General features: G+C 38.2%; 1 protein-coding gene across 3 annotated transcripts in view; it reads right to left on the bottom strand.

Annotated features, from left to right (window-relative positions):
* slc39a10 (solute carrier family 39 member 10) overlaps window positions 1-19,150 on the bottom strand; it is an 83,213-nt gene extending 64,063 nt beyond the window's left edge. For 2 of the 3 annotated variants that reach the window (XM_061918443.1, XM_061918445.1), the window contains exon 1: window positions 19,096-19,150. The gene's annotated coding sequence lies outside the window, so the exon portion shown is untranslated. Of the gene's footprint in view, window positions 1-928; window positions 956-19,095 lie in introns of those variants that run through there. The other variant, XM_061918444.1, reaches the window with a different exon arrangement.
* Between the last annotated feature and the right edge of the window lie 2,195 nt (window positions 19,151-21,345).

Raw genomic sequence — 21,345 nt, 5'->3', positions numbered from 1 at the left:
GCAGAAATTGGTGTGGCAACAGTGAATCATAATCTACCTTTACCCAGTTGTAGGCTGTTCTACATCACAAGTAGAAAACATAAAGACGGAATTTGGAGATAAATGTGGAGCCGAGGGCAGCGAAAAAAATGTTGGCAAAAACTTGGAGAAGTAGTTATCCTCCAAAGATGATGCTATCGGGTATTCAGTACTGCTGATTTCTATATTGGTAAGGTTTGTTTTGTGTTTTGACGTTACATAGTTCACTGTGTTATTTTATATTTTTCTGCATTGTTTGAATGTAGAGTAAAAAATGTTTTTATAATTTTGTTTGTCTATCATATCGTTTTTGCTCGGTTATTTACCGTCAATGTTAACACATTTGACAAATCTCCAGTTTCTTTAGTTTTTACTCCAGATGATTTATAACTGCTTTAAAACAATACGAAAAATAGGAAAAATTGAGATCGGACGATGTGAAACAATTGATCGCAAGTATTTTTTTTTCCATGCTCAAGCTCTATGCCAAGCTGAGTCGTAATTAACACGGGAATGTAAATCTCCAATAATACCTTTCAATAATAACATTTACAACTTCTTTGTCCAACAATGCTTTGAATCTGCTAGCGTGAAAGCTTGCAGAAAGCTAAAGAAGAATCAGCAGGAAAAGTAAGTGGATCGCTCGCCCTCTTTTTACGACAACTAAAACTATAGACACACACGCAACAGAAATAACTGAACATGAAAATGGAAATGGTAGCATCTGTACGTCCAAACATATTAGTTCGGCCAGACAGATGAATGCTGATGGTCAATTACGAGAAAATATGTTTCTTCACTCTGTGTGGTATATGAGGCTAAACAAGGAATGGGTAAGCAAGGAGTACAAAACATATTTATATGACAATGAGTTAAAAAATAAAATAAAACAGCAGGAAGTGGTCCTTACCTCTTGTCAAAATACTCCAAATGTTCCTGAGCCAAGATACGGCTGGTAAATGTTTTGAGGTTCAGAGGCTCAACTTATGAGTTCAATGTAGGGTGTTACAGTGTGTGTGTGTGTGTGTGTGTGTGTGTGTGTGTGTGTGTGTGTGTGTGTGTGTGTGTGTGTGTGTGTGAACTAGTCAGAGGAAACGCATGACCCGTTTGAGACTGCAGGTATCCATGTATACTTTAATGTTCTGTGGCATTAAGCCAATTTGAGTATTTGGATTTTAATTAGTTATTCCCATATTGTTCCACAATGGTATAATGTGAGTTATTATTTCTATGTTTTTATTAATATATTTTACAAACAGAAAACAATATTTTCCGAATAAATAATTTACACGGATAATGTATATACTTGGGACTGCACAACTTTGGCCAAAAAAATATCCAGATTTTTTTCTCTCAAAAATCGATTTTCGATTACGATTTTTTTGGTACAGACTACAAAAAACAGCATAGTGATGGGGTTGCATTATCATCACTTTATTTGTAATGAAATAAGCGGATAAAAAAGACTAAAGAAACAGTATAGTAGGGCTGGGCGATATGGCTTGTTTTAATATCGCAATATTTTTTAGGCCATAACGCGATACGCGATATATATATCTCGATATTTTTGCCTTAGCCTTGAATTAACACTTGATTAGGGGTGTAATGGTACACAAAAATTTCGGTTCGGTATGTACCTCAGTTCAGAGGTTACGGTTCGGTTCATTTTCGGTACGGTAAGAAAAAAACAAAATATACGTTTTTTGATTATTTATTGAACAAATTATCTAAATCTCACACCAGAAATATTTTTCTTAGTGGAATATTTGATGTGACGTAATCGGAAACTTGGATAAGTCAATAATTCCTAAAAACATTGATTTTGATTCAATATTATGTTTTGAGCAATGACAGTTTTATTAGTCAACGTTGCAACTTTTTCTAAATTACATTTAGCCTTTTAGCTTTTTTATTTCACTTTTGTTTATGTTTTTGTTTATTTTAATAGTATTTTTACAATGTGCCGTGGCCTTTAAAACATTAGCTGTGTGCCGCAAATGGCCTCCGGGGCACACTTTTGACACCCCTGCGATAGATAATAAAAAAATAAATCTGATTAATCAATGGCGACCCATGCGTGTTTATTATAACTCTCTCGCTCTCTGTCTCTGCCCCGCCCTCACGAATGTTAACGCTGTGTGCACCACTTTTTTTTTTGGTTTTTAACCCCTTCTTAACCCTGAACGTACATTGAAAATACACGCAAAAAATGGCGGACATTCGAGGCATTTAAGAAACTCCACCTGGACAGCTCCGCAAAGAGGACATATCCCGTGAAAAGAGGAGGTGTGGTCAGTCTATCATAGCCCAGTCGTTGCTAGCATGCCTTGTGTTGTTGTTTTTTTTGATTGACTGAAACTTTTTTAGTAGATTGCACAGTACAGTACATACCGTATTTTTCGGACTATAAGTCGCAGTCTTCTCCACAGTCCAGCGGGGGGTGAAACCCGTCCAAACCAAAAAAATTAAAAATAATAATTAAAAAAAAAAAAAAAAAAATATATATATATATATATATATATATATATATATATATATATATTTTTTTATAGTTTGGCCAAGTCTCACCCCCGGCCGAACTACAAAAAAAAACGCGACTTATAGTTCGAAAAATACGGTATTCCGTACAATTGACCACTAAATGGTAACACCCGAATAAGTTTTTCAACTTGTTTAAGTCGAGGTCCACGTTAATCAATTCATTGTTTACACAATGTGCGGTGCGCTAGTTAATATGTCCGTGTCGTTCGGTACACCTCCGAACCGAACCGAAAATCCCGTACCGAAACGGTTCAATACATATACACGTACCGTTACACCCCTACACTTGATACATATAATAATCACAGCAGTATGATGATTCTATGTGTATACATTAAAATATTCTTCTTCATACTGCATTAATATATGCTACTTTTAAACTTTCATGCAGAGAAGGAAATTACAACTAAAAAAAAAAATCACTATTTTTTCATATGGTATCGATCTGGAAATGTTTGCCTCTGCATTTTGATGGTGTGGGCGTGTGGCACCAAATGGAGATGTCGACATGCGGAGTAATCACTCTTCATTCTCTAGCAGGTGACTTTTCAAATTATGCTACATATTAGCAGTAATGCTACTTTTGTAGCAACGCTTGTGCTCCACAGTTGACAAATTACGGTAGTCTGTTCGACACTTGAAGCCAAAACCACCGCCAGAAGATGGACCCCCTGCTCTTTTTCTTTCGAATTAATTCTTCTTTCATTTGTTACCAGATTCGCACCTTCTTTCTCTCGTATTACCCCTAGCATCACAGCTAACGTTACCCATGTGACGTATGACGTGACAGTATGTGACGTATGTAAGAAGGTGCGCTTGCTGTCTGTGAGAAGGAGCGACAAGCAAGAGCGAGGAGAGCCTGTAGTGTAATGCCAGCAGCTAAAAGCAACTGCGTGAGAACGTAAACTCGAATATCAGGATATAGTCTTTTTCTAAATAGCACAAACCCGCGATATATCGAGTATATGGATATATCGCGCAGCCATATATTATAGCTAACATTATGTAAACAGACTTTATACCGTATATTTATTCATACATCACCTACTTTTGTTTACGCTAGACACATTTTTTTTTCATTTAAAACAAAGACGAAAACTTATTTTGAAGCTGTGTCAGCAATAATCTTGCCGTTTACATGTAGGGGAAAGCCTGCATATAATATTTAAAGAAAAATATTTGTGTATATGCATTCAATATTTGCATACATTTTCAGCCTTCTCTCATTATATGCCTTTTTGTTCTATTTTTCAATTTGTGATGAGTTACTTTTTGTCTTATATTATTGCTACAATGTGCTGTACGAGTCCAAAAAAAGCTTTGTTCCACAAAATGGCCCCCAGGACATACTTTGAAAACCAGCGTTTTACGAATTTCACCAGGAAGCCTAAGTGTTGCCAAATGAAAAAAAAGTAAAGATTGCGATGATTTGATTATGATTTATTTGTTTCAGACATGTTTATTAAGGAGTAACATTAAGGAACCTCAAGTGGTTGCTTTTGCACAATTCAACATAGCTAAAGCTTATATTTGATCCGGGCGGCATAGCTCGGATGGTAGAGCGGCCCTGTAACTTGAGGGTTCCAGTTTTGATCCCTGCTTCAGCCAACCTACTCACTGCTGTTGTGTCCTTGGGCAAGACACTAAACCACCTGCTGCCAGTGCCACCCCCACTGGTTTAAATATAGATAATGGATTTCACTACGGAAAGCGCTTTGATAGATAGATAGCACTTTATTGATTCCTTCAGGAAAATTAAAAAGTGTGTGTATATATATATATATATATATATATATATATATATATATATATATATATATATATATATATATATATATATATATATATATATATATATATATATGCATATATAGTGTAGTGACTACTTCACCTTCCATGACCGCTTGTATTCAATTACCAAATAAAAGCACAGCGCAAATAGAATGTGAAAGTCGCAAAATGGACACCACAGAACCCTTCTGTTGTGTTCTTCTGTGACAAAGCAGGCCTGTTGTGAAGTGGATTGACGATACATCCACCACACTCCTGTTATTCATTTGTTTATGAAAAGAGCGAACCTGGATGTGTCAGATCTGCATTTGTGAGTTTATTTGTGGCCACAAATCAAGGAGTACATGGGAAACACTGACTTGTGTGGCGGAGGGACGCACAAGGGTGTAAGGAACAGTGTAACTTGGCCTATCGCCATCACGTCTCCACCTCATCACTGCCACCACAGCTTGGGGGGGGGCAATAGACTACAGACTGTGGTGAAGTAGGCCGGCTTCGTCGCATGAAGAAGCCTACAATTTTTGGTTGTATTTTCCGCTCCATTTGCCGAATGGCAATATACGATATATATCTCAATATCCTTTCCGTAAAACAAAACAGTCCTACTTTCCTAAAGTCCCACCTACCTGAGATACTATGTACGTCATTATTATGACTTAGTAAGTCAATATTTTGACTTAGTAATTTACCAAGTCAAAATAATGACTTACTAAGTTAAAATAATAAGCGTTTGCAATAAGCGTTTGAAAAAAAAAACAGTTAAAAGTGCCGCCACATGCTGACATATGCTCAACTCATCATGCTTAATCTATTACAGCATTTGGGAAGCCTGTAGTTGATATTTATTATGTAAATGTTATATTTGTATCAACATGTGATAGCAGGGACCCTGCCATTCAAAACGAGGCTGCTACATTACTAATAATTAATGCTGAAAAAAATAGTACAATAGCAATAGGAGAAACTATTCATCCCACAACACCATGGAGTTAATGTAGGCTTTATGATCCAGTTACATTATAATATAAACTATCAGAGACAGTTTCAGAGAACTCTTCATTTAACGTATTTTTTTTAATTTTTATCTTAATCTTGTATTTTTTTCTCCCATTCCCCCCCTTGTTTACCTGTGTATAATCTTTTTTGTAAGGGGCACTGGAAGTCGGCAGACCCGTCAGCGATCCTGTTCTGTCTCCCTGTAATGTTTGTCTGATCTTGAATGTCATTGTGCTGAAAATTTTAATTTTCCTGAAGGTACTCTCTTGAAGGAATAAATAAAGTACTATCTAATCTAATATATTCAAATGTCATTATTTGCTGCTTTAACACAGCTCAATCAACACAGAAAAAGGCAAAGTGAAATAACTTAGTTGTTAACTGTAGGTCAATAATGCTTGTCTTTCAGACGGACAGGGCTTTGCGGTCTGTTACATGTGGGGCACACACACACACACACACACACACACACACACACACACACACACACACACGGATGATAGGCACACGTCTATTGTGTTTAATGCCTCGCAATAGGTCATAATCCCCTTTGCGATTGACCTGTAGTTTGTAATCGGTGTAATGGAAACTGCTCTAAATAATCCGAAAGTGAAACGCAAAAGGCTTGGACTACATTTGTTTACATGATAAACACCTGTAATATAACGTGTGCTCTCCCCTCACAAAGATGAATGTACAACCTAGTACAAAATAATCAGAACAACTCCAAATAAAGGTGAATAGTGCATATGTTCAGAGAAACTGCAGTAAAATATAATCATAACAACAGAAAAAGTAACTGCTAATCCTCAAAGTTTTTTAATTTGTAGTAACACAGCTTGTCCCATCAGTTCTGTTCTGCTGCATTGTTGCTATTTAACAGACTTTGACCACTGTCATTACCTGAGAGAGGAGCAATTGCAAAAAATAAATGGCATTTTTTTTTATTGCACATTACAAATGGAGTCACAGGTGAGCAACCGTGCTGTGTGTTTGACTCTTGGATCATTTTGACTCTTTTTAGTAGAAAAGTATACGCAAATTTAACGATGACATTACATCACCCCTGCCTCGGGCAACCCACCACCATGATTGCAATCATGTGGTAAACACCAAGATACACCCTTTCAGTGCTTTAAATCTTGAATTTTCTGGCTATACGTCGTTCCTCAAATTCCACATCCTCCACTTTTTTCTTGTCATCTTCGGAACATTTTGGCCACAATAACTGTGATAAGAAATTTTAATATTGTTACATTTATCACACACCAGAAGCCCATCAACAAACCCCCTTACTCCCGTTCGGCAACATCTCCGTCCCTGCTCCGTTATCACACTCCGTTATCACACTGTTTTAGGATTCTGCTTTTATTTTTCAAAGCTATCTAAAAACCAGCATTACCTTCTTACATTTTGTCACCTTATCCAAACCAGCAAACCACCCCACACACTCAGGCTCTCTTCTTCTACTCACTTCACCGATATCGTGTATATCGGATATATCGTGGATTTTTCTCTGTGCGATATAGAAAATGACTATATCGTTACATTTAAGTATACGTTCTCACGCAGTTGCTTTTAGCTGCGGGCATTACATTACAGGCTTTTCTCGCTCTTCCCTGTCTCTCCTTCTCACAGACAAGCAAGCGCACCTTCTTACATACGTCCCATACGTATATGCCCTCGCGGAACAGAGAGGTAGCAGCATGGGTAACTTTAGCTGTGATGCTAGCAGAGCTGTGCGAGTGGTAAAACAAGAGAAAGAAGGAGCGAATGGAGGAAGAATTAATTCCCAAGAAAAACAGCACGGAGTCCGTCGTCTGGCGGTGGTTTGGCTTCAAGTGGGAATATGTCGAACAGACAACCATAATTTGTCAAGTGTGGGTCAAAAGCGTTGCTGCCAAAAGTAGCATTGCTGCTAATATGTAGCATCATTTGAAAAGTCACCTACTAGAGAATGAAGAATGATTACTCCGCATTTCAACGTCTCCGTTCGGTGACACACGCCCACACCATCAAAATGCCGAGGCAAACATTTCCAGATCAACACCATATGAAAAAAATAGTCAACAACAAAATTTAATAAAGTCCGTAGTAACCTACCACGTAGCGAAGGACGAAAACTATTTGATTTCCTATTATGCAGCTCATTTTTATTTGACACTCAAAATGTCTCTGACAACCTTGCACTTTCTGTTTTGGAAATGACATGAACGTTTGTGCCATTGCTTAATAACTATTTAATAATTACAGTTTTGGTCAATTGACTAAGTTGTGATTTCCTTCTCTGCATGAGCATATATTAATGCAGTATGAACAAGAATGTTTTAATGTATGCACATAGAATCATCATACTGCTGGGATTATATGTATCAAGTGTTAATTCAAGGCCAAGGAAAAATATCGAGATATATATCGTGTATCGTGATCCATCCATCCATTTTCTACCGCTTATTCCCTTTTGAGGTCGCGGGGGGCGCTGGCGCCTATCTCAGCTACAATCGGGCGGAAGGCGGGGTACACCCTGGACAAGTCGCCACCTCATCGCAGGGCCAACACAGATAGACAGACAACATTCACACTCACATTCACACACTAGGGCCAATTTAGTGTTGCCAATCAACCTATCGGCCTAAAAATATCGATATATTAAAAAAAAGGCCATATCGCCCAACCCTACCTCACCGTCCTTTCTACATTGTCTTTTGAATTCCACATCAATTCCATTCACATTTCCAAATCGTGTGTCAAAACTCACCTACTCAAACTAGCATATTCTTTTTTTTTAAATCATGTTCCTATATAGTTGAGTCTTTAGGTGTTAGGTCTATTTGGGTGCTTTGAAGGATGCTTATAAATAATATGTATAATCATCATCAATGCATAATCATCATTATTAATGCATTAACCCATAGAAGCTACAATGGTGCAGAAGCAAAAATTATTTGTAAAGAATTTAGGGATTTTCTTAACTATAATTCAAATAAAAAAAAAATGCCTTAAGATTAAAATGAGCAAAATATTGCCATCTCCCAAAGGGAGTCTTTGTTACAGGGCTGTCCCATTGTACTCCATTAGTTTGATCAAAGCGATGTTAACAAACTGGAACATACACGTAGGCAAACCAACTGGTATGAAAGTGTGGGAATGTTGATCCATGGGACAGACTGCAGATAGTGTGTGAAATATAAAGAACGAACCAGGCTGGTTGATGTTTACCAGCGACTTAAGCAATCAGCAAAAGCAACTTTTTCTGAGACAGGGTAGCAAACATTTCCAATAAAAGGTATTCATAAATCTTGTTTTTTTAACATGTCTCGCATTGGTGGTGGGAACGCACACTTCCTCGTCCCTGGGCTTGTGGAGGTAGATCTCCGCTCGTGCTGCAAATACTTCACCTTTCGTGACCGCTTGTATTTGATTAGTTTTTTAAGTCCACTTCTTTTTACTCCAATAAATCTCAGGATTTTCAAAAAGTTATCTTATAAGAATCACTCACTCAATTCCTTGGAATAAACTTGTCTGATTTCATAGATAGTTGGGTTTTTTTGTATTTTCACACCTACATGTGAAGTCTTGGGGACGCTTATTTCATTTTAGCACGGATTAATTAAATGATTTTCCAGTTGACCTATGATGTCACACTAGCCATCTGCAGATCCTTACACATTTTTAAACTGATGTCCAGTCTAAAATTGGCACAGATTACAATAGTCTGTCTCTAACGGCTATGTTGATGTTAAATAGCAGACAGCATCAATAAATTATCTTGGATTGCGCTACAAACAAGAATGTATTGAGGGGAGGCAAGGTCGAAGCAAAGAAAGACCGGCGGAAGAGTTTTTTCAAAATAATTTCGGACGAAGAATCGTGGAAAAAAAATGTTGAATATGTCTCTGAGTTCATTCAAAAGGCTCTGTGGATTGGTGGAAGGAGTTTAAAATTTGAAGGAAAAGACCGTTTTGGCCCCGTATGATATGGCTCAGTGTTAGCCAATATGCCCGAATAAGCTCTCCTCCGTTGAGTGTTGTCGCTAACCTAAACAACGTTAAAACATGTTACCTAAAAGTTCTAGGTTTGATTAACTAACCTTAAAGAGGAACATTATCACCAGACCTATGCAAGCGTCAAAATATACATTGATGTTGCAGAAAAAAGACCATGTATTTTTTTAACCGATTTCCGAACTCTAAATGGGTGAATTTTGGCAAATTAAACGCCTTTCTATTTATCGGTCTTTTAGCGATGACGTCAGAACGTGACGTCACCGAGGTAACACACCCGCCATATTCATTTTCACATAACAAACACCGGGTCTCAGCTCTGTTATTTTCCGTTTTTTCGACTATTTTTTTTAACCTTGGAGACATCATGCCTCGCCGGTGTGTTGTCGGAGGGTGTAACAACACTAACAGGGAGGGATTCAAGTTGCACCACTGGCAAGAAATCTGATGCCAGACCCCCATTGAATTTGCCAGACTGTCTGCACATTTGAACGTCGATGCTAAGACAGACATGGCACAGAGATGTATGGATAACCTGCAGATGCAGTTGCAACGATTAAGTCAACGAAATCACAAAGGTGAGTTTTGTTGATGTTGTTGACTTATGTGCTAATTAGACATATTTGGTCACGGCATGACTGCCAGCTAATCAATGCTAACATGCTATTTACGCTAGCTGTATGTACATTTGAAACTAGATACCCACATTTAATGCGAAACAAACACTTACCAATCGACGGATTTAAGTTGCCCCAGTGTCACAAGATGCGAAAGTCCTGATCGTTTGGTCCGCACATTTTACCGGCGATGCTAATAAGGCAGCCATAATATGGGCCACTTTATTAGGTACACCCACGCTATGGCCGAATGGCGTCAATAGCTATTCGCTCAATAGCTTCAATTTCTTCTTCAATTTCGTTTTCGCTATCTGCCTCCATACTCCAACCATCCGTTTCAATACATGCGTTGAATTGAATTGCTTAAGCCGCTGAAATCAGAGTCTGAATCCGAGCTAATGTCGCTATATCTTGCGGTGGTAACCGCCATGTTGTTTGTATTGGCAGCCCTGTATGATGTCACAGGCAAATGGATAGTGGTTTCGAAGATTGCGAAAATAAGGCACTTTAAAACTTTATTTAGGGATATTCCGGGATCGGTAAAATTTGGAAGAAAACTTAAAGAAATACAACAAGCCACTGGGAACTGATTTTTATTGTTTTTAACCCTTTTGAAATTGTGATAATGTTCTCCTTTAAGAAAACCAACGTTTAATGCCGCATTTTAAAACCATCTGTATGACTCTATTTAGCATACGTAAATAACCAATGTTTGGACATTTATCCATCAATTCATTAATCGCCCATGCATTGGGCAATCGATCATTTTTCCCCATCTTTGATTAGCACACAGATTTATTGACATTCTTGGACTTTCCCCGTAGCACTTTAGTTTCTTTCATTTTCGACTAAAACTTGTTTCTTTGGCCGTCCTGTAGCAATGCTTAGTTATTATTTTTGCACTACTAACGTCATTTAGCGATGAGTGAAGATTCCTGCCTGCCTGCCGCCGCTTCTGTGGGAGAGACATGGCAACTGCGTCAGCTGAGGGAAGAGGAGAATTTATAGGAGGTGCAAAAAGGTATCGCATCCTGATACAATGTTTTGGTATCAGGGCTGCAGATATCAATTATTTCCTTATTCAAGTATTTAATCAATTAGTTTGCTCGATTAATCGAGTAAAACACACTTTTTTGCCTCAATGCGTATTTTCGGAAAAACGGTAAGTACACAAAGATTGTATGCTTCACATAGCCTTCTTTTTTTTCCAAATAAACACACCACTGTGCTTTATTGCAGCGCCCGTGCGGAAACTATGCATATTCAAAGTTTCAGGCACTTAATGTGGTATGATCTTTAGCAACTTTTATTACTCTCAAACAATTATTGGAAGCCACTAAATAGAATTTGGAGCCTTTTTCTAATAAAATAATCAATTTCATATTTTCTATCTACAAATACTATAGAAAAGAACATGCGTTTTTTTTTCAATAGTTTATCATGATATACTTACTGGTACATCGACTTATTTGTAGCATCTTTAATCTACAAAATATACCAGAGTTGACCCTGCCTCCTTCCTTTTTTCAGTTCAGCGTAAATGATTAAAAACGGAATTAAAAAACATTAAAACAGTATATATGGAACTTGGAAAAATATTTAATGTAATTCGGAAATAAAATATATAATTTCATAGGGCCCTACTTTAACTTCAACAACGTTAGCATTTTTAGCACATCTCGCTACACGAAATAGTTTTTGGGGCGGGAAAAGCGAGACCATGTCAGTGAGTGTGTGAAACTGGCGGAAGGCAAAAAAAAATCTATTTTGAGAGCAGCGAAACGTACAGGGATATTTATAGGATCCAAGCACATAAGTACAATAAAACTGTATATACGTTGGCAGGTTTTTCTTCTGGATTGCCTACCAAGAGATATGACTGCAAAACATATTCAACATTTAGTGGGCTATGCTTTAAAGATAGATACAAGGAAATCAACTAGTTTAAATGGCCTCTACCAATTTTGACAAGAAAAGTAGTCAAATATTTGGTCAGAATTATGCCAGGAAAAAGTAAATGCATTAACTGGACTGATTCACCATGACAAAATGTCTCAGGATATAATATTTGATATATATTTCAAGCTCTACCAGCATTGCAATAATAAAGTACCGCTGGTATTTGGAAGCTGTAAATAAGGTTTGGTAACACCTTGCATACTTAGAGCAACAGTTACTGTAAATTGACAAATCAAACAATCATACAACTTGACATTCCATTAGTTTGTATATCAAGACTGAGCATAGCAGATGAACTCCCATTCATAATCTACAAATCAAAGATTACGGGAAGAGATCGCCACAGTAAATCAATGCACAGTCCCCGTTTAATTGATATTTATGAAGGACAGTAGCCACTGTTATCTCTTGTAATTGGTGGGCAACAGTCCAACAGTTTTTTATTCTGTTTTAACTGCATCATTGATTTTCCTTCTACTTCACAAACATTGCACAATGATTCAAAGGAATGAAACACATGTTTGTTCTAAACCAAGGCTGATTTTGATCCAAATATTACAAAAATCTACAACTATTTATTGTTTTCATTAGTCGTTCAGTCGACTATTCAAATTAGTTGAAATATTTTTGTCAGTAGGGAAGGATATGATATCACTCTTATTCTGACCAAAATTGTTACGATTATAATTAGCACCATGGTATTGCTGAATTTTCTCAAAATGTACTTATACACACACTATGGGTGTAACGGTAGGTGTATTTGTATTGAACCGTTTCGGTACGGGGTTTTCGGTTCGGTTCGGAGGTGTACCGAACGAGTTTCCACACAGACATATTAGGTAGCGCACCGCAGGTTGTGTAAATAATGCAGGGGGAGGCACAATACACGGCAGGCTAGCAGTGACCGGGCTAGGACAACATGCAAAAGCCAGAGCTGGAAGACCCTCCTGCCTCGTTAATATCTCCCGTTTGGGAACAATGGAGGACGGAGGTTTGCCGACATTCTTCAGCAGCAGTAGGGTACGCTTCTGCCAACACGTCAAACATGGTAACTCCTTTGAAGCTTCACCACCGCATTCAAGCAGCCTCTCCTCAGCGAGTCAGGCAGGGCTGAAGCAATAACAAATGTTTTTATAGCAGCAGATTTAAGACCATCCATCCATCCACTTTCTAACGCTTGTCCCGTTCGGGGTCGCAGAGGGTTGCTGTATTGCATTAAAAACTAGATTTTGATCCACTTCTATGGTGGAAGAACAATAAGCTCATATATCCTCTTACTGCCAAATTAGCCAGGCTGGGGGCGGGGGGTGTTGATGAGCGTGGACCCCGATTTAAACAAGTTGAAAAACTGTACTGTACTGTGCAATCTACTAATAAAAGCCTCAATCAATCAATCAAGAAAAGCACTTTATATGTAGAAAAGTTTTGTTAAGAAACCATTCTGAGCCTTATCTTATTTAGTTTTTATTTTATATATGTTGACCACATTAACCTTGGCAATGGACCCTGTGTCTACATGTATGTTATGCCATTGTTTACAAATTTGGTAAATAAATAACCAAAAAATGTATATTTTGTTGTTTTCTTACTGAAAATGAACCGAACCGTGACCTCTAAACCGAGGTACGTACCAAACCGAAATTTTTGTGTACCGTTACACCCCTAACACACACTGAAATCTTTTAACCGAGTTTCAAAGTTAAATCAAAGTTAAATTACCAGTGATAGTCACACGCACACTATGTGCGATGAATTACCCTCTGCATTTGACCCATCTCCTTGTTCCACACCCTAGGAGGTAAGCAAAGCAGTGAGCAGCAGCGGTGGCCACGCTCGGGAATAATTTTGGTGACTTAACCCCCCAATTCCCACCCTTGATGCTGAGTGCCAAACACTTTACTTTATTGAAAAAATTAAATCAAATAAAGAGACGCTACGATACATTTTCTTGGCAGAGGAAAAAAACATTAAAATATTGTTCTAGCTTCTTAGTAGCCATATTACTTGTGTTAGTTTAAATATCTTTATTTTCCTCAGTTTTAATTTGTAAAGGATTCAGAATGTGCTTTTTAATACCATAGGAAGAACAAGTGTTGCGTGCTTCACTTCCAGTTTATGTGACATCACACAAGCTCACTTCCTGTTGTAGATGGCGTACCGTTTGTTTACTCTGTTCTAAGAGCACAAAGCCTGTAGGTTGAATGCACACAATATTTTAGGTCAGACAGAAATGTGTTTATTAGGGGTGTAACGGTACGTGTATTTGTATTGAACCGTTTCGGTATGGGGGTTTCGGTTCGGTACGAGGGTGTATCGAACGAGTTTGTAAGCTAAAGTCTTAACAAGCTGCTCTGCTTTCTGCCTCTGTCCGAGCAGTGAGCACCTAGCATTGTCCCGCCCACACAACCATCTGATTGGTTACATACAAAGCCAATCAGCAGTGCGTATTCAGAGCGATGTAACAGCCAATCAGCAGTGCGTATTCAGAGAGCATGCAGTCAGTGCTACGGCGTCGAGATGAGCAGACATGTGTTTAGCAGGACATCATTCACACCCCAAATTATAAAAAACACTTCGCAGTCTCAACTACTACTAACATCAATATGAGCCCGTTGACCTTCTAGAAACTTAAACTGCAGCTCAGCTTGCTCATAGTTCTGGCTTGAGGTGAAGGCTAATTAGCTTTTAGCGTTACGTTAGCTCATTTTGCTGAGTGAGTGTGTTTGTGTGTGCGTATAATAAAAGTCAACTACAGGCTTCCCAAATGCTGTAATAAATCAAGCATGATGAGTTGACTTGAAACTGTTAAATGTTGCACTTTTTATATGTAGAACAAAGGTTTTGTCGTTTTATTTAATCCAAGCAACAACTTGAGGCAGTTTAATGTGGATTAACGTGGGTAGAATTATTATAGTGTTCCCGATGTTAAAAGGATAAAGCCATTGTTTACAAATTTGGTAAATAAATAACCAAAAAATGTATATTTTGTTGTTTTCTTACTGTACCAAAAATGAACCGAACCGTGACCTTTAAACCGAGGTACGTACAGAACCGAACTTTTTGTGTACCGTTACACCCCTAGTGTTTATATAAGTTTGGATTTGGTATGTGGTTTCTTAATGAAGAAAAACATTAATGTTTCTTGTATTCCTGCATTTAACCTAGCTAGTGAGCTAGCGCGAGCCGGTCCATGAATTTATCAAAGTACAGTTATCAATCACTGACTTCAATTTAAAATGGTGATTCTAACGTTTAGAATTCTACCGTCATTATCATTAATATCGTTACATTTCTAGTCGTCAGTGACAGTATGTTTGTATATAAACATGAGGGTGACATTTAAATTACGGCAAAAAGTCACAAAAAAGATCAAAGAGTGGACAATAGAGGTCAATATGAACCTGAAGAATGTCCCATAAGATAACTGCAAAAGGCCCTTTTGCCTTGAATGTAACAAATGAGAGACATTCATTACAGGAGTGTAAAACAATAAGGCAGAGTTAACTATATGGATAATCAGATTATCATAATCTACAGTGAGTATACAATTATTTTTGTATAAAATCATTGTTGATTTCTTCATAATCACTCTGTCTAATCCGGGATTTTATTCATGTGGTCAGTTTTTAAAATAAGCTCTTTTATTACCAACAAAGGACAAACTGACATTTTGCATAGCTGAACCTTTTTTGTGAGCGTAACCAATTGGGTCTGTGCCTTAAATCTTTGAAAACTGAAACATCTGAATGAGATTATTCGAAACAAACCAGTTTTGGTGATATGCCAAACAAAATGTTGTGATTGTTTTTCTACATTGTAACATTTTTTAGTTGATGTCACTGCCAAAGCATGGAAATATGGCACCACCTTATAAAATGTTTACAATGAAAATGCAACACAAATGTTTTTATTTTATCTCATATTTGAGAATAATCCGCACAAAGATGATTTCTATGAATTAACATGTTTCTGACCTACATGTTATAGTATAACTGATAGTAATGATTGTTTCCATTGTTAATAATACTTATAAAAACAGTATGTCTTTTGATCGGCTCTCTGTGAGGAACGGTTCTGTGAAAGGAAAGGCTCTTTGAAAGGACTGTCTTTTTAAAAAAACGGCTCTTTATAAGAATAGATAGAATAGAATAGAATAGAATAAAATAGAATAGAAAGTACTTTATTGATCCCTGGGGGAAATTCAGCACCACAGTTCGCTCAAAATAGACAATAATAATAATAATAAATAATATATATAACATATATCATATATATATATATATACATATATATATATAATATATGAATAGTATAAATTCATATATTATATAATATATTATAAATTAATAATATATACATTTATATTTATAAATGTATATATTATATACATTTGTAAATATTAAATTTATAAATTAATATTTATACACACATTTATAAATTAATGTTTATAAATACATATCTTTTTATATTTATACATTTATATGTATAAATATAAATAAATTCTATATTTTTAAATTGTAAGAACGGCTCTTTATAAGGAACGGCTCTTGGTTCATTGTAAGGAACGGCTCTTTGAAAATAACCTTTGTGAAGAACGGCTCTTTGAAAGGAACGGCTCCATGTAAGAAAGGGTTCTATGTAAAGAACGGCTCTGTGAAAGAAACGTCTCTTTATAAGAAACGTCTCTTTATAAGAAACGGCTCTTTATAAGAAACGGCTCTTGGCTCTTTTTAAGGAACAGGTCTTTAAAAAAAAAAACTTTGTGAGGAACGGCTCTTTGAAAGGAACCGCTCTTGGCTATTTGTTAGAAACGGCTCTTTGAAAGAAACAACTCTTTGTAAAGAAACGCCCCTTTATAAGGAACGGCTCTTTGTAAGACCGGCTCTTTGTAAGAACGGTTCTTTGTAAGAACGGTTCTTGGGTCTTTATAAGGAACGGCTCCTTGTAAGAACGGTTCTTTGTAAGGAACGGCTCTCTATAAGAAACGGTTCTTGGCACTTTGTAAGGAACCTTTGTGAGGAACGGCTCCATGTAAGGAACGGCTCTTTGTAAAGAACGGATCTTTGAAAGAAACGGCTCTTTATAAGAAACGGCTTTTTGTAAGAATGGCTCTTTGTAAGAATGGCTTTTGGCTCTTTGTAAGGAACGGCTCTTGGCTCTTTGTAAGGAACAGGTCTTTGAAAAGAACCTTTGTGAGGAACGGCTCTTTGAAAGGAACGGCTCTTTGTAAAGAATGGTTCTTTATAAGGAACGGCTTTTTGTAAGAACGGCTCTTTTAAGAACCGCTCTTGGCTCTATATAAGGAACAGCTCTTTGTAAGGAACGGCTCTTTATAAGGAACGGCTCTTTGAAAGGAACGGCTCTTTGAAAGAGCGGCTCTTTGTAAGGAACGGCCCTTTATAGGAAACGGCTCTTTATAAGAAACGGCTCTTGGCTCTTCGTGAGGAATAGGTCTTTGAAAGGAACCTTTGTGAGGAACGGCTCCATGTAAGGAACGGCTCTTTGAAAGAAACGGCTCTTGGTAAGAACGCTTCTTTGTAAGAACAGCTCTTGGCTCTTTATAAGGAATGGCTTTTTGTAAGAACAGCTCTTTGTAAGGAACGGCTCTTTATGAGGAACGGCTCTTTGAAAAGAACCATTGTGAGGAACGGCTCTTTGAAAGGAACGGCTCTTTGTAAGGAACGGCTCTTTGTAAGAACGGCTCTTTGTAAGAACGGCTCTTGGCTCTTTGTAAGGAACGGCTCTTTGTAAGGAACGGCTCTTTGTAAGAAACGGCTCTTTGTAAGAAACGGCTCTTTATAAGAAACGGCTCTTTATAAGAAACGGCTCTTGGCTCTTCGTAATGAACAGGTCTTTGAAAGGAACCTTTGTGAGGAACGGCTCTTGGCTCTTCGTAATGAACAGGTCTTTGAAAGGAACCTTTGTGAGGAACGGCTCTTAGAAAGGAACGGCTCCATGTAAGGAACGGCTCTTTGAAAGAAACGTCTCTTTGTAAGAAACGGCTCTTTGTAAGAACGGCTCTTTGTAAGAACGGCTCTTTGTAAGAACGGCTCTTTGTAAGAACGGCTCTTTATAAAGAACGGCTCTTTATAAGGAACGGCTCTTTGAAAAGAACCATTGTGAGGAACGGCTCTTTGAAAGAAATGGCTCTTTGTAAATAAAGAACAGTTCTTTGTAAGGAACGGCTCTTTGTCAGAAACGGCTCTTTGTCAGAAACAGCTCTTTGTAAGGAACGGCTCTTTGTAAGGAACGGCTCTTTGTAAGGAACGGCTCTTTGTAAGAAACGGCTCTTTGTAAGAAACGGCTCTTTGTAAGAAACGGCTCTTGGCTCTTCGTAAGGAACAGGTCTTTGAACGGCTCTTGGCTCTTTATAAGGATTGGCTTTTTGTAAGAGCCGCTCTTTGTAAGGAACGGCTCTTTATAAGGAACGGCTCTTTATAAGGAACGGCTTTTTATAAGGAACTGCTCTTAGAAAAGAACCTTTGTGAGGAACGACTCTTGGCTATTTGTTACAAACGGCTCTTTGAAAGGAACGGCTCTCTGTAAGGAACGGCTCTCTGTAAGGAACGGCTCTTTGAAAGGAAAGGCTCACTGAAAGGAACAGCTCTTCAGGATGCGGCTCACTTCCAAGAGCCATAAATCCCATCTCTACCTCCCCCATGAAGCTTCTCCAGACATGCACCATTCAATTTGAAATAAACATGAAGATAACAGGTGTGACAGTTGAGTATGCATGCATGTTATGAGTCATGCTGCTCGGTGCGCTGCACGTGGCGGGGATATAGTATCAAGCCTCTCTCGCAGTGGAAAACTCGTCCGGCCGGTCTTTTTTAGACAAGACCCAGAAAGGAGAAAACGCCTTTAAACTCCACGAAAAGCCGGCTAAATCAATCTGGCTCCTGCGTGGACTCAGCTAGAACTGCAAGCTAGCTAGCTGGCTAGCACAGGTAGACCACCACGCTTCTAAAACAATGCAACACTTCCAACTAGCTAACACGAGCTAGCGGGGAAACGAGCATTCAAAGAGTAGACATGGACTAACACAACCTTATAACATTTAATGTCGGGAAGTGAAAGGTTGAACAAGTGCTGAAGTGTGGCGTGCGGGAGGCAGCCGGGGTCCATGTTGTGGGAGTGAATGAAGAGTAAATGCGTTTATATGTAGTTACCTCACTCGAGTGCCGTGTGCAGCTCCTCTCCGCTCGGTACCAAAAAAAAAAAAAAAAAAAGGCGCTTCGGCGTATAATACGTCAGTCGGTGCGCAACAGCCCATTCGCCAATGCTTTTTACGCATTATCCCGAGAGGCACAAAGGAGGTGGAGGAACTACTTACGCAGTTGGCGTATATAATGGCATGGATTGCATGGCGGTACTGCGGCAGGCTTTCATGTCACGTGACCGGGCGGGAAATGATCACACAGCAGTGTCGCCATAGTCGTGAGGATTTTATACATTTTATACATTTCCATGATCAGAAAGGAGCAGATGGAAAAATACTATTCTTATATTGATATGCCCCCTTTTTAACATAATGATTTTAGATGACTTTCTCCACCAACACCCGAACTGCAACGTACTTTTTAATTTTCGTTTTTGTCATTTTTCACAATGACACGTCCAATCAAAATCAATAATAAGTTTGATATATTTTCATTCTTATTGTTACTTTATAGTTTTATTTTTATTGTTATATCTTATATTTTATTTCCATTAATACCCCCATTATTTACTTTCCATCCATCCATCCATCCATTTCTACCGCTTATTCCCTTTCGGGGTCGCGGGGGGCGCTGGCGCCTATCTCAGCTACAATCGGGCGGAAGGCGGGGTACACCCTGGACAAGTCGCCACCTCATCGCAGGGCCAACACAGATAGACAGACAACATTCACACTCACATTCACACACTAGGGCCAATTTTAGTGTTGCCAATCAACCTATCCCCTATCCCCATTATTTACTTTATTAAATTACATTATTTTACATTCTAGCTCCTTTCTGTACACTGCTGCTGGAATTGTATTTTTCTTGAGGGCACTCTCCTGAATGAATTAGTAAAGTTCTATCTATCTATCTATCTATCTATCTATCTATCTATCTATCTATCTATCTATCTACCTACATTGTAGTTTGTCAATCTTAAAGGCCTACTAAAATGAGATTTTCTTATTTAAACGGGGATAGCAGGTCCATTCTATGTGTCATACTTGATCATTTTGCGATATTGCCATATTTTTGCTGAAAGGATTTAGTAGAGAGCATCGACGATAAAGTTCGCAACTTTTGTTCGCTAATAAAAAAAGTCTTGCCTGTACCGGAAGTAGCAGATGATGTGCGCGTGACGTCACGGGTTGTCGGGCTCCTCACATCCTCACATTGCTTATAATCATAGCCACCAGCTACAAGAGCAATTCGGACCGAGAAAGCGACGATTTCCCCATTAATTTGACCGAGGATGAAAGATTTGTGGATGAGGAAAGTTAGAGTGAAGCACTAAAAAAAAAAAAAAAAAAGAAAAAAGGCGACGGCTCCAGGCGGCGGCAGTGGGAGCAATTCAGATCTTATTAGACACATTTACTTGGATAATTGTGGAAAATCCCTTATCTGCTAATTTTGTTAATAGTGTTTTAGTGAGATTATAAAGTCATACTTGAAAGTCGGAGGTCTGCGGTGAACGCCATTGTCTGTGAGAGAAGCCGAGGTGCCAAGATCACAGCTGCCTTTTTGACAGCTGCAGGAGGAGGTCGCATAATCCACTCAAGTCTCCGGTAAGAGCCGACTTAATATCACAATTTTCCCATCCAAAAACTTGCTGGTTGATGTACAGAAACATGTTCGCTTGACCGCTCTGTGTTAAAGCTTCACCACGGTTGCTAAAGGCAGCTGCAATCCACCGCTTTCTACCAACAGCATTCTTCTTTATAGTCTCCATTAATTGAACAAATTGCAAAAGATTCAGCAACACGGATGTCCAAAATACTGTGTAATTATGCGATTAAAGCAGATGACTTTTAGCCGTAAGTGGTGCTGGGCTGAAATGTCCACTCCAACCAATAACGTCACAAGCAAGCGTCAACATAAGCGTTATCATTCCATGACGTTTTCAACAGGATACCTTGCGGGAAATTTAAAATTGCAATTTAGTAAACTAAAAAGGCCGTATTGGCATGTGTTGCAATGTTAATATTTCATCATTGATATATAAACTATCAGACTGCGTGGTCGGAAGTAGTGGGTTTCAGTAGGCCTTTAACATCAATAATTTTAGAGGACTTTATCACTGTTCCCTCCACCAACACCCGAACTGCAACATCAATCAATCAATCAATCAATGTTTACTTATATAGCCCTAAATCACTAGTGTCTCAAAGGGCTGCACAAACCACTACGACATCCTCGGTAGGCCCACATAAGGGCAAG

Source organism: Nerophis ophidion, linkage group LG13, assembly GCF_033978795.1.
Source record: "Nerophis ophidion isolate RoL-2023_Sa linkage group LG13, RoL_Noph_v1.0, whole genome shotgun sequence".
Classification (NCBI taxonomy): domain Eukaryota; kingdom Metazoa; phylum Chordata; class Actinopteri; order Syngnathiformes; family Syngnathidae; genus Nerophis; species Nerophis ophidion.
This window is presented reverse-complemented; position numbering and strand designations above follow the sequence as displayed.